This window comes from Narcine bancroftii, chromosome 1, assembly GCF_036971445.1.
Source record: "Narcine bancroftii isolate sNarBan1 chromosome 1, sNarBan1.hap1, whole genome shotgun sequence".
NCBI lineage: Eukaryota > Metazoa > Chordata > Chondrichthyes > Torpediniformes > Narcinidae > Narcine > Narcine bancroftii.
The window spans coordinates 340,742,674-340,757,415 of NC_091469.1; the positions used below are offsets into that span (position 1 = coordinate 340,742,674).

The 14,742-nt window shown below is 42.3% G+C and overlaps 1 long non-coding RNA gene and 1 other non-coding gene across 3 annotated transcripts in view; both read left to right on the forward strand.

Moving 5' to 3' along the window:
• LOC138752342 (uncharacterized) overlaps positions 1–14,199 on the forward strand; it is a 90,059-nt gene extending 75,860 nt beyond the window's left edge. For both annotated transcript variants that reach the window (XR_011350540.1, XR_011350545.1), the window contains one exon: positions 14,078–14,199. This is a non-coding gene — a long non-coding RNA (uncharacterized lncRNA). The remainder of the gene's footprint in view (positions 1–14,077) is intronic.
• Positions 13,153–13,260, forward strand: LOC138752120 (U6 spliceosomal RNA). Its single transcript, XR_011350392.1, has one exon. It is a non-coding gene; the product is annotated as a U6 spliceosomal RNA (small nuclear RNA).
• Positions 14,200–14,742: the final 543 nt, after the last annotated feature.

Consider the following 14,742-nt stretch of genomic DNA (forward strand, 5'->3'; position numbering starts at 1 on the left):
GCTGCAGCACATCTCATACCTCATATTATATCCTACTGTTAAGAAATTGGCATTTATAGATTGTGGATGAGGACAAAATAATTTGACTGTGAGAAGTGCCATTATTGATTCTACATTTATTGGAGCTTCCACAGAGCTGTTTACTTAGTCCACCTACAAAATCTCCTTGAACCTTGATTAGACCTCTCATCGATAACTTGCCATAAATGTGGTAAGGCTGTCAAGATTCCTTTATTGACATGTAATAAAGACCGTATATTACACAGGATTTGCTTTAATCTGCCGTAAGGCAGACAGATTCGTCATCAGCAGAAATTGCCTCTTAAAGTCAGAAAAAGAGAAGCAAATGAGAGTCCTCGAGTGTCTGTGGCGGCCCCTGCAGTCACGCAAAGTCCTGTCCGCTGTGAATCCCTCAACTTCAGTTGCCTGCAGTCTGTGCAAATTCCTCACCTCAAGTCTCCAACAGCCTCAACTGTTGGAGACAGGCCCACCTGTTGAGGAGAGCCTGTGTGTTCCGCGGCCACAGAACCCCTCACTGGTCCGTCGCTGTGGTCACTGTCACATGGTCATCTCCTCTGCTTCTCTTTCTCAAGTGGGGGGAGGGTGTTTTCCCCCATTTTCTGGTGTCCTATGCCAGTCCTCTGTTTACCCAGAGTTCGCAACCCCTCGTGGCTGCTTCGATCACAGGCACCGCCATCTTGGGTGCAGAGCCCGCGGTCTTTTTAAAGTGAAACCATCATTGGCTCCATTAACAAGGTGTTTAAAGCCTGTGCAGAACTGACAGCAGTTGGACCCCATGGGAACACTGTGTCTCCACTTCCTGCTCTAGACAGGTCTGCACCAGCATTTTTTCATTGCACACCTACACAAGTCTATTGATAACTGATTGAAACAGACTGTCAAGCATCAAGTGGCTTCAAAAACTATAAAAAATAATGCATACTGTTAAAACTTCTTAAAATTATTGAAACATTAAAAATAAAGGAAAACCACAGTGCTTAGAAACAATAACAAATATTCAAAAATAGTCAAATATATTTAAAATAGTTCCAATTCAATAAAGAAAGCAGCTACCACCGACTTTTACTATTGAATAAAGTGATGGAACAAGTGCCAGTTTGGAGCTTTTGCTTTTGCACATGCATGCATTGGAACTGCAAGCTTCCTCACAATTAGAGGATAAAATCAATGTTTCTGCTTTTTTTCAGCTCCAGTTTCTTTCTTAATAATTGGTAGACAGCTTCAAACAATCCTCAAATGTAAGGGAGCTCTGTCCCTTACACCAAAAAATTGTTATTGGACATCCCACCAGTAGAGAGATTCACATTTGGGCAGTCTTTGTATCGAATATGACTTGAGGTGGTCTTAAAATTACATGAACATGGGAGCATAAGTGTACAATTAAGTCTAACTTCTCAAGTCTTCTCCAGTGTTCAGTAGAATCAGAGTTGATTCATAACTGAACTCTACATAAACATTTTATCAAGGGTTTGTTCACAAAAAACTGAACAGAAGTTTTGCATTTGCACCTGGCATCTAATAAACACCATAACCCACTTTTCCACCAGTACCCTGTCCCAGGAATTAACTGGGAATTTACTGGAATGGGGTCCAGTGGAAAAGGAACATTGTCCAAAAGACAATGTCAAATGATGCCACTTCACGCCGGAAATTACCACTGTTCATATCCCTGGCTTTTGCTGACGGTGGCATGCTGATAAAACCAGTGGAAAAGGGATTGCAGAAAGTCATCTCTTTCTACTTGAAAGTAGAACACTCCGATCCCCGGGGATGAGTTGTGTTCAGTGGAAAAGCAATTAGTGTCCCAGTTAAGGGTGGCCCAATGGAAATGGCACAAAGGGCTTCCTATCCTAGGACTCTACACAGTCAATTAACTGGAATGCCAGTGGAAAAAGGGCTATATATTGACTAGAATTGGAAAATTATTTTGGGTGATCCAGTAAGTTCCTCGTTCAGCCTATTGTGTAGATTGCGATGCCAGAGCAACTCATATCAACCTTGGCAACAACTGTCACTATTCTTGCCTAGCTACGTATAGTAAGCTAACTTGAAGTGGTATTGATTATTGTGTTGGAAGGGTCACTCTGGCGCTAGCCAACATTGTTTTTCAGTCTGTAGCAGCTTCTGATTATTGGTGTTGTGCAAGAATCGATTGCAAACAAGCTTTTGAGCTTTAACGGACATATCCATTGAAATAGGTTTCATAAACAAACAACCTTTATTTCTAACAGCTGCTTTTATATTCATTTAATGTTTATGAAGCTTTTGTGCCTAATCTTATGCACCCAGTCTGACCCCAGGTTTAATTAATGTTATGTGTGAGCTGTAAAACATCTGAATCAAGTCCAAAACTAATACGTTTAGAATGTTCTAATTTCTCACATTGTCCTGTAACAGGCTGAACTTGAGCAGACACGGTGACACAGTATTGGCCAATATACCACGTTACATTGTCTGCATGCACAGTCTATTTATTTAAACTTCACCCACAGCTAGTTGAACAGCGCAAGGAATTGTATTCTCCAATATCAGATCCAAAGATGTTTCTTCACATCAAACTATTCCTTTTAAATTCAAATGAAAGAGTGCCTTGAAAGAAAGGCATTCTGAGTTTTTTTTTCATTTGTCTGAAACTAAGAATTTTAATAGGTATGGATTTAGTGAACAAGGAAATTATTTTGCTTTGGACCAAGAAGCATAAAAAACTCAAAAGTAGGGTGAACAGAAACTAGCAATAGAAGAGCCAACAGCCTGTGTGAATTCTGGTTTAAACTGATGTTACAGGAAACATGTTGAGTGTCACGCCCATAGTTACTTTTGCAGAGCAACTGGTCTGTAAACCTTCCTGGATTTTCCATTTATTATGTGTAGATCATCCAATCTTCTTGATATATGCATCCACATTTTTGTGGCTATATTCGGAGTAGTTGAATCTTCCCACTAGCACCAGAACTTCATGAAAAATCACGTTGTACAAGGCAGACTGAAAGAAGGACACAAATGTACATGTTTACAGCAAGAATTGCAAGCTTTGCTTTATAATAAGATAAACCAACAAATAAAAACTTACAAAGAATGACATTGCCTGGCTAAATTTAGATGTTGTGTTAGGTCATTGTATAGAAAATTCATCAGTGAAGAGCAAAAAGGGAGTGAAAAGGGAATGTGGCAGAGAGAATCACTCTTTAGTTATTTAGTTAATATTGATAAAGTGAGTAATTAAAAACACAGAAATGCTGGAGGGACTCAACAGGCATTGCAGTTTCAACAGGAGGTAAAGATATATAACCGACATTTCGGAACTGAGCCCCTCTTACGAGTGAAGTGCAGGTAGGAACCTTAATTAAATGGCTGGGGAGAAGGGAAGAAAGGGAGAGGGAGGAGTAGAGATCAACAGACAAAAAGTTTTAATTGGATTTGGGTAGGACATGGGCGAGTTCCTACAGCATTTCTATGTTTTTACTACAATCACAGATTCTGAGGATTTCCATGTTCCACTTCAATTGAGCAATTAATGCTGATCTTAATTTCATTATCATAATATTACTAATCTTTTCTGGCCCTGTTATCATTCTAGATAACATTAATCTGAGGGTGCACTTTTCCTTCTCTCCGCCTGAAACCATCTGCTCGGGTGCTGGGATAGCCACAAACTTCATCTACAAATGCTACTCATCTTCCCACTATCCCATATTGAAATATATAAATTATCATTTCTTACCTACCTTTCAACAAACTGACTTCCTGCATTGGACCTGCTTTGTACATCCTGCATGCAACTCACAGCTGTACAATCAGAGACACGAGAGACAACAGATGCGATCAGTTATTGTCAATATTTCCCCTTCTCCTCCCTGCTCACCTGATAGCCTGTTTCTCCTTCAGGGAAAGCCCACCCTTGCATCCTTAGCTCGTCTCTTCAGGATGTAGAGGAATTATTTTTAAAAGACATGCTTCCTTCAACACAACAGCATAAAAATTATGAGATAAACCTTCAAGATTCAGTGGACGTGACTTTGAGGACATCGGAAGAAAGGGAACATTCCAAGGCAAGATTGGTTGCAAGGCAGTAGAGCTCAAAACGAATATTCAGGAGTTTAGAGTCAAACACATTAAATATCTACTGACATAGATGGGATGGAGTGTGGGGATTGGTAAGAAAGGCAGAGGTCGTGATATTACAGTTGGGAGAACAGTTGGAAGTAGGGTGGGACTGAACGTTATGAAAGATTAATTTGGGTCAACATAAGTTGGAGAACACCGGTGTGATAGCAGATTCCAATTTCTGGCCCTGACTTATCCAAATCCTGTGACTTTATTTTTACATCTCCCATTGTACCCTCTCTGACGTTACAATTCGCCTTTCAACCTTGAAGCTGCTGTACACGCCTTTGTCTTAATTTCCTTCTTGCAATCTAACTCTACCTTACATTGAATACAATTTGCTAAACATTCCTCTAAGAATGATCCTGAGCTTCCTAACCTCAACTGCAATGCAATGATCAAATTACTCAGCCACTGGAAAAAACTCTGGATCATTAATTCAGAAATGCAAGTTTGAATTCCACCATGACAGCTGGGAGATTTAAACTTAAATAACTAATTTTGCTCAGGTTATTTTAAAAAGATCAGTAATGGAATCACAATACTACAAGATTGTTACAGAACTCCATCAGGTTCACTAATATCCTACAGGAAAGGGAATCTACTATCCTTACCTGGTCTGGCCAATAGAAGAGCTCAAACCAATGTGATGAGCCCCTCAAAAACATGAGCATTAATTATCGGTGAATTCAAAAGAGCTGTTTCGTTTCTCAGAACTTAGAACCTGGTTGCCCTTAAAAACTGACATACAATTCATACTAAGAAGGGTTCTTCTGCAAGATGAGTTGTAGGTTATATCTAATATTGTGTGTAAAGAACACAATTACAGATATGGGATTTCAATGAAAAAAGAAAGATGATTTTGCACTAAGCAACGGCAGAATCATAAGGACTGTTATAGCCTTCATTCAGAGGCCTGGTGGCTGCAAGGAAGAAGCTGTCTTTAAGCCCATTGGTGCACACTTTCATAGTCTTGAGCCTTCTTCCCAATGTGAAGATCGAGAAGAGAGTGTGTTGGGGATGCATGTCTTTCAGTATGGTGGCAGCCTTGCATAGGCAGTAGGATATGTTGATGGAGTTTGTATCACCTCAGACCATAAGATCCTGCAGAGGATAGTGAAATCAGTGGAAAAGATAATTGGGGGCTCTCCTCCTACCATGAAGGACATATACAATACACGATGCACACGGAAAGCAATAAAAATTGTGAAGGACTCCACACACCCCTCACATAAACTTTTCTGCCATCTGGTAGGAGGTACCGTAGCACTCAAGCCCTTATGCCCAGATTGGGCAACAGTTTTTTCCCCAAGCCTTCAGGCTCCTGAATTCTCTGAACAGATGTGGAATTTTATTGTATATGTCTTAATATTTTAACTTCTGTTTATGTAAATCTGCTATCTTGTCTTTACTGTGTAATGCATGGTATCAACAATAAATAAAGGTGACTTGACGAGTCCATGGAGGGGAGGAATGACTGCATTATGTCCTGAGCTGCATTCACTACTTTCTGTTGCTTTTTTCTGATCTTGAGCAGAGTGGGTCCATATCATGTTGTGATGTAATCAGTGGGTATGCTTTTGATGGGGCACCCATTTAGGCTGTTGAAGGACCAGAGAGACAAGCTGAATTCCTTTAGTATTCCAAGAAAGTGGAGGAGTTGTTGTGCTTTCTTGACCATCACGTCAGTGTGTTGGTCCCAGGTCAGGTCATTGGAGATATTTATTCCTAAGAACTTGAAGCCATCTTCTCCTTCGACTTTAGCACGAGGGGTGTAGATTGTGCCCCCTTCCACAATTATCTCCTTCATCTTAATGATGTTCAGAGAGAGGCTTTTACCTTAGCACCATGCCACGAGACTATCAATCTCTTTCCTATGTTCCGTCTCATCATTATTTGATACCTAACCCACTACTGTGATGTCTTCAACATACTTGAAAATGGATTTGGAACAGTAGGGAGGGGAGGTGCGCTGAGGCTTAGGTCCTAAGATATGGGAATGAGTTTATTAAGGACTATGGAAGCTGTAGTTTATGAATAACAGACTGTCGTAGGTGTCCTTGGCATACAGATGTTACTGGGCTGCCTGTATCTGTATCTTTGTCAGCAACCCTAAATGGCATAGTATCCAGATACTTTTAATTATCAATACTGCTGTTGCTTGGATAATTGATTAGATGTAATCAACAATGATCATTTTAATGTTGTCTTATGTTTCTTGCATGTGTGTGGAAGCACAAAGGAGCCTCCTAATATTGATCTTTATATGGACTCTTGTTCATTTCTCAGCATCTTTACTTAATTTTTTAACCACTTTTCAATTCATTTATCTATCTTGGAGTTTTTTTGTTATGCATTCCTAACTGATCTCAACATATGGTCATAGATTCCAGACATCGCTTAAACTGGACCAGGAATTTGACCAGTCATCGGTTACGAAAACTAATTTAACACATCTGCCATTCTCCGACGGTCCGACCTGTGAGAATTTAGCTTCTGTCTTTGCATTATGTGGGGGTGATAACTTGAACAATCAGACCATTGTTTCTTTCCCTTCTCTGTGGCTGATCTCTCATGCAGGGGAGAGGTGTCAGAAAGAGTGGCACAAGTTCATAGAACAGCTTCAATTCCACTCTGAAGAGCAGCTTGAGCCCAGTACTTGGATTTTTTTGAGAATCCATTGTACCATTTGTTTGTTTATCTCCTTTAGGTGAGCACACAACCTTTCCTAATAAGGCAATGAGATGTTTGCAACATAATGTGCTTACATGCCAACTGCTTCTGAAAAGCAGAATTTGTCAGTAATAGGAATATTTTACTATAGTATATTAATTTGGTTGGAAAACATGGGATGTATGGGGGGGTGGGGGTGGGGCTTCATGTTCAAATCATCCCTGTAATGCTGGCTGACTACGAGATCCGGGGGGCCACGCTGGGATGGCACTGGACCCCCTCCACATCTGGTATGAAGCCCACGGGCTGAGAAATGCTTCGGGAGTGTTATGACGTCATGTCTGGTTTCAGAATGGCCGAACAGCAAGTGACTTAAAAAGTGGTCTAAAGAGAGATTAAAACAGTTCTTTTTTGGTTACAATGGGAGTCAATGTTTTCCTTTGTAGCTTTGTCTTAAAAGGCACCATATTGGTGACCCCAACAGTTCAGTTGTCTCTGAACCCAGGACAATGGCCGATGAACTAGTGCTAAGCGCAGTGGTCAGTAAGCTCCCAGTGGTCTGGCCACACAGACCATGTGCATTGTTCATTCAGGTGGAGGTACAATTCAACCTCTGCAATATCACCAGCGAGGCTACAAAATTTTGGCACGTCGTTACATCGCTAGACAAGGAGTTGGTCACTAAAGTTGAACTTTTCCTAAGCAATCCTCTGCAGAAGGTCAGTACAAGGCCCACATCCTACAAACTTTCACTGTGACCAAGCTGGAGAGAGGCACTTGTCTCCTATAATCTGGACAAACTTGGGGACAGGTCCTCCTCCGAGCTAATGACTGAAATCCTCGCACTAAATGACAGATACTCCAAGTGCCTAATGTTCAAGGCCGCATTCTTAGAATGCCTCCCCCACGATATCGCCATGTTCCTGTTCAACACAGACTTTTTTGACCCTCAGGCTGTGGCAAATGAAGCAGACAGACTATACAGAGTTCCCAAAAATTCTGTCGCAACAGTTCATTTCGACAACTGTCACAACCCTGAGACAGGCAGGAGGGTCCAAAGGCAAATAGCAGGACGGGTAGTGTTTCTATCATAGGAGGTGGGGCCGGAATGCCCGCTGATGCATCCCACCATGCACTTACTCAGCCGACACCCAGGGAAACGGCACTGCCAGCCACCAGTAATGGCCATGGCACTTGGTGAACACACAGGCCTCTTCTGCACTGTCAACCAAATCTCCAGACAAAGGTATTTAGTCAACAAGGGAGTCAAACGCAGCATCCTGCCACCAAACACTTTTGAACGAGAAGCCCAGTCTAAGCAGTCCAATCTATTCATGACAAATGGGACGCCTATACATCAAGTCAGTCCGTTTGCTACTAGGAGACTTGGCTTACAGGTGAGATTTCACTATCACAGCCGTACACCAACTGATCCTGGGAGCGGATTTCCTGAGGGTCAATAACCTACTGGTCGATGTGAGGGGGTGACGGTTAGTCCATACCTCCACTTTCCAGACATGCCCACTCTTGCCTAGTACGTGCCAGCCCTGCACGTACAGACCCTGACTACGAACAAGTTCGCAAAGGCCCTAACTGAGTTCCCTGAGATCCTTGCTCTGGATTTTCATATGAACACCCCACTGTACTAAGTCCAACATTATGTGATAACCAAAGGACCACCCATTCATGCCAAGGTGAAGAGACTTCCCCCTGAACGTTTACAACAAGCCAAAGAGGAATTTAAAATGATGGAAGAGCTGAGCATCGTCAGGCGTTCTGACAGCCCTTGGTTGTCTCCCCTAAAGCAAGCGGGGGCTGATGACTATGTGGAGACTACTGAAGAATGAACAGTGCAATGGTACCAGATCACTACCCAATATTGCACAGTCAGGATTTTGCTGCAAACCTGCATGGGAAACAGTTCTTTTCCAAAGTGGTCCCTGTGAAAGGTTACCACCAAATCCCTGTACACCCAGATTTTGTGCCTAAGATGGCCATTAAAACCCTGTTCGGGCAGTTTTAATTTCTGAGAATGCCATTGGGGTTGAAAAACGCGGCGCAAACATTTCAACGTCTAATGGATGCAGTTTCCAGAGACCTTCCCTTCATTTTCATCTACCTGGATGATATCCTGAAAATAGTTGCTCCAAAGAGAACTTGCAGGTTTTGTCACCTGAGCTGGTTTATGGCATTTCCCTGTTGGTGCCAGCTGTCATTCCACCCCTGCCCAATGGTGATGATTACATGGCACTGGAAGTACTCTGATGCTTGCACCAACATCTGGGGGCATTGGCCCCAACCCAGTTCAAAGTCATAGCTCACCATCCATGCATGTCCCGGCAGATCTCAACAGTACCTTTCGTGTTTGTCCATCGCTCGACACGGGACACAGCTACAGCATCCCTACATTGGACCATATCTTTGGCTTGGCTTCGCGGACGAAGATTTATGGAGGGGGTAAAAAGTCCACGTCAGCTGCAGGCTCGTTTGTGGCTGACAAGTCCGATGCGGGACAGGCAGACACGGTTGCAGCGGTTGCAGGGGAAAATTGGTTGGTTGGGGTTGGGTGTTGGGTTTTTCCTCCTTTGCCTTTTGTCAGTGAGGTGGGCTCTGCGGTCTTCTTCAAAGGAGGTTGCTGCCCGCCAAACTGTGAGGCGCCAAGATGCACGTTTTGAGCCGATATCAGCCCACTGGCGGTGGTCAATGTGGCAGACACCAAGAGATTTCTTTAGGCAGTCCTTGTACCTTTTCTTTGGTGCACCTCTGTCACGGTGGCCAGTGGAGAGCTCGCCATATAACACGATCTTGGGAAGGCGATGGTCCTCCATTCTGGAGACGTGACCCATTCAGCGCAGCTGGATCTTCAGCAGCGTGGACTCGATGCTGTCGACCTCTGCCATCTCGAGTACTTCGACGTTAGGGATGAAAGCGCTCCAATGGATGTTGAGGATGGAGCGGAGACAACGCTGGTGGAAGCGTTCTAGGAGCCGTAGGTGGTGCCGGTAGAGGGCCATGAAACTGCCAAAATGTTTGGCCTGGAAGTCAGCCTGAAGAAAACTGAGGTCCTCCATCAGCCAGCTCCCCACCATGACTACCAGCCCCCCCCACATCTCCATCGGGCACACAAAACTCAAAACGGTCAACCAGTTTACCTATCTCGGCTGCACCATTTCATCAGATGCAAGGATCGACAATGAGATAGACAACAGACTCGCCAAGGCAAATAGCGCCTTTGGAAGACTACACAAAAGAGTCTGGAAAAACAACCAACTGAAAAACCTCACAAAGATAAGCGTATACAGAGCCGTTGTCATACCTACACTCCTGTTCGGCTCCGAATCATTGGACCATATAAAGTGCTAAAAAACAACAGGTCCAGCCCGCTGTTGGACATTGGGAAGAAACACGAGCTGTGTACATGGACTGGCTCAAACCTGCCCACATGGACACTGCCGAGACAGTGTCATTTCCACTGCTGCATCACCATGGTCACCCCTCCCCAAAAAAAAGCCTAGTACTCAGACTATTGTACCGGGGGATGATTTGGGGGGGGGGGGGGCGGGTACAGTAACGGCAGCCAGGGTCGGGGCTTCACATTCAAATTGTCCCTGTAATGTCGGCCAACCACTAGTCCCGGGGGCCCACGCTGAGATGGCGCTGGGCCCACGCTGAAATGGCGCTGGACTCCCTCCACCTCTGGGACGAAACTCACAGGCTGAGAAGCGCATCAGGAGTCTTATGATGTCACGTCTGGTTTCAGAGTGGCTGAACCACGTGACTTAAAAAGTAGTCTAACGAGAGATTAAAACAGTTCTTTGCTGGTTACAATGCGAGTCGGTGTTTTCCTTTGCAGCTCTGCTTTAAAAGGTACCACAGGATGAATAATATTTGGAAAGGACATTGATAAATGAAAGCACACTTAAATAATTGCAATTTGATGACTGCAGGATTTCCATTGATAAGACTTTCTAAGTGACCATAAATGATAAATGTGTATAATATTTTGTATTCCATAGTATTATCACTAATGGTAATATTCTTGAATTCAAAGCAAGTTTTGAAACATTTCTATTTCGCTGAGGTTGATTGCATTCAGCAACAAATTTACAGCTGCTTTCTTCAGAAATAACTGAAACTAAAATATATTGCCCTTCTGCTTCAAACTAGATGGTATCTTGTGCATACAAATAATTATGGATAATGGTCAAATTGCAATGGGTTTTGTTTTTGTTTAACATGGAAAGAGGTAAGAGTAAACTGTTCCTTCTAAAGAAGCTGTTATATTCGTTTTGTTGGAATAACCTTTGATCTACTTTTTACTACATTCAGCCATACATATCAATATCGATTTTATAACAAGCACCTTTTATATTCCAGGAAATGTGATCAAACAGACAAACATTTTTTTTGGAAGGATTGCTGAAAAAGAATGGAAGAGTTCATCTTATGTTTTTTAATAATGTTAGGTTGTGCCGTTAACTGAAACATTGGTTCTGATGTCCAAGTGCTTTTTTTTATTCTGGTGAATCTGATAAAATGGTTAATTGAAAGGAGTTTAGAATAATATACAGTATATTGATCCCTTTTAGCTGAAATTTGCAGAAAATTTCCAGATTTTCCAAAATTTGACAGTGCCCCATAAAACTTTCTGACACATTTTAAATATTGTCTTCAAACTCAAGTTCTGGCAATGTACCCTTCATTTAAAATCATAAATCTTTAACTTCAAGCAATCTAAAATAAAGCAGAAGATATTGAAAAGACTCAGCAGGTCAGCTAGTATCTGTGGTAAGAGAAATGGTGTTAACAAATGGTTGAGGTTCCTTTGTTGGAATTGTGAAAGAGAAAAAAATAAATTAGTTTTTAAAGTACAGAGAGGGCAGGTCAGGAATGGTTTGTTCAAAGGGATAGGATGAGGCCAGGGCTGCAATGTAGATAAATTGTGAGGTCATTGGCAGGGGAACTCTGAGACTGATAACAGAAACAAAGGAATGTGAAAAGTTATAAAAGTGGGCCTTATGCAACAGGTCGTGCTGTGCTGATGGAGAGAAACTGAGCCAATATCAAAGATCAAAGGGTTATATCAGAAATGTTGAGATCTGATACAAAGAGAGAAAAGTGACCTGAAGTTTCAGAAGTTGATATTGAGGCCAGAGATGAATCTTACATTGAGCCTTGCTATAACAATGCAAGAAACCACAGACAACTAGGCCTGAGTGGGATGGAGATTTAAAGTGACAGGACAACAGAAGATCTGGGTTGTCACAGAGTGATCACCCAATCTGCATTTGATTTCTCCATTGGAGGGGACACCACATTGTACATTCCACCCTCACTACATTCTACAGGGGATGCATTGAGAGCTTCCTATGTAACTGTATCACCGCCTGGTTCAGGAACTGCACCATCCCAGAATGCAAATCCCTGCAGCAGATAGTAAAGACTGATAAGGGGATTATTGGGGCCTCTCTTCCTGCCATGATGGGCATTTATAATGACTGTTGTTTGTGGAAAGCCATAAACATTGTGAAGGACTCCACACATCCCTCCACACATCCCTTCTGCCATCCCGGGAAGAGGTACCGAAGCATTCGGGCCCTCACGACCAGGTTGCAAAACAGTTGCTTCCCCCAAGTTTCTGAACTCCGGGAACACAGAGCTAGCATATGTAACCTGATATTTATGTGATATGTTATTGCTTTTAAAAAAGTTTCTGATGTAATTTATCCATGTAAATAACCAGCTTCATGGTCCGGAGGAACACTATCTCATTTTTCACTCGACACTGTAATGGTTATGGTACGAATGACAAATAAACGTGACTTGACTTGACTTGGATGCAGTACATTCAATGAGAAGAAAGTACAATTGAATCACTGCTTCACATGGAAAGATAGATTTGGTGACTGGCTTGTGGAAAGGGAAGAGGTGAAAGAACAGACGTTGCCTCTCCTGTGGCTGCATGGGAGTGCTGTCGGGAGGGAAGTGCTTGGTGAGGATGAAACCACAAGGACCAGCAGGTGGTGAAGGACAGCGAGATGAGGAGCAAGGAGCCTATACTTGCTCTGGGGAGACAGGAGATGCTGGAACATGAAACCCCCTTTATCAGGAGGTTCTAGTCTTGAAAGGTTCTGGCCCAAAATGTTGAACAATATTTGTCTTTCATCCCCTGTGTTCCTCCAGCAGATTCTTTTCTGTTCATGCACTGTCCAAGAGGAGAAGGGTGAGAACAGGAGATAGATGGGATGTGATCAAGGACTTTGGCCACTATGTCAGTGGGGGGGGCCCTGGTTGAGGAAGAAATGAATACCTCAGAAGCTTTGGTGTGGAAAATGCCATCAATAGAGCAAATATGTGCTCGCTTCAGCAGCACATATACTAAAATTGGAACGATACAGAGAAGATTAGCATTGCCCCTTGTGCAAGGATGACATGCAAATTCGTGAAGCGTTCCATATTTAAAAAAAAAATTAAATAGAGCAAATGCCAGGTGAATGGAGTGGGTTGCTTACATAAGGCAAAGTGGAAGAATGTGCATTTAGGATAACTAAGGCTTGCATTGGCAAATTATGATCAAACCTAGCTTGCAGTTTTTGGGATTAAGGCAGCTGCAAGTGGCAGTAGAAATCAGTAGATATCACCAATATCAGGATCTTTCTGTATATCATGATGAATTAGGGCAAGAGGGGATATTGACAACAACCGAGTCATGCACTGAAACTTGACCATTAATCATTTGATAAGGTGACAACACCCCCATCCACACCATCTTCCTGCTCTTGCATTCTTTGAAAAATGAGTTTGATTTTAACTACCTCTCATTTTCCATATCGATGCCAGTAATAAAATATCAAATTGTGATGTGCAATTGTATGATATTATTGAACTCTGCAGGAACAGCCGGCCTTTACTTCCCATGTTGGATGATGTTGGGATTTGATTGTTTTGTGAACCTTGCCAGAATTCAACATCTCTCCGTATTAGGTTTTAACTCAGAAAGAATCCTTTTTTTAAGATGCCGCATCAAACATTTATCTGTAATCTCTAGAATATAGAGATTGCACTTGTCCAGATCCCTACAATTAAAACCAGCTGTTATGAATTCCCTAATCCTCAACAGCTGTTATGAATGAATTTGGAGTTAAAATCAACTGGGAGGGGGAAAAATTCAGGCAGCTGAGTCTAGTAATTATTTGATAAATTTAGAGCATCTCAAGTACTTCAGGAAATCCACTAATTAAGAACACCTTCATTGATTTCTTCATTGTTTTTCTTTCAGGGGACAATCAACAAGATTGCTGTCAATAATACAATGAATGGTTAGAATTTGCACATCACAGTTAAGAATCAAAATGGGAGCAAAACGCAACTCAATAAACTGTTTAAATATGATTGCAGCAATCCACTCATCAAATAAAACATAGGCTGAAATTATTCAGTGTGGCTACCTCAAGTGAAGTTGTTCCAGTAAAATTATAACTCTGACATCTACTCCACAATGTGGAAAATTGCCTTCTGCTCCTGCAGTATCCAAGGCTGCTGGATGTTCATGTGTGCATAATTATGTTGCCAAGCATTGTGGTTCACAGATATTTGGCACAATTGCACACGTTAACCAATTTTGGGAGTTCACGCACAATATGCTCTCTAACCTGCACAACAGCCAATTGGAGGTAGATCTCGTAAAGCAAGATTTTGAATGAAACCATTGGTGGGCGAATGATGGTCAAACCCGTTGCACATAGCATAAACAGGCATTTGCTTCTTTGACCCTAAATTGGATATTGTGGTTGTGAATCTGGCCCTCCAGGGAGATGATCAAATCAGCCGGGACCTCCAGTCTTCCAAAAATAGAAGCCTTAGCTGCAGAATCTCATGTCAATGTCTTCTATAATATTCTCAGCAACGACATTGTAGGTAAGAATCCCTTCAGATAAAGCTTTC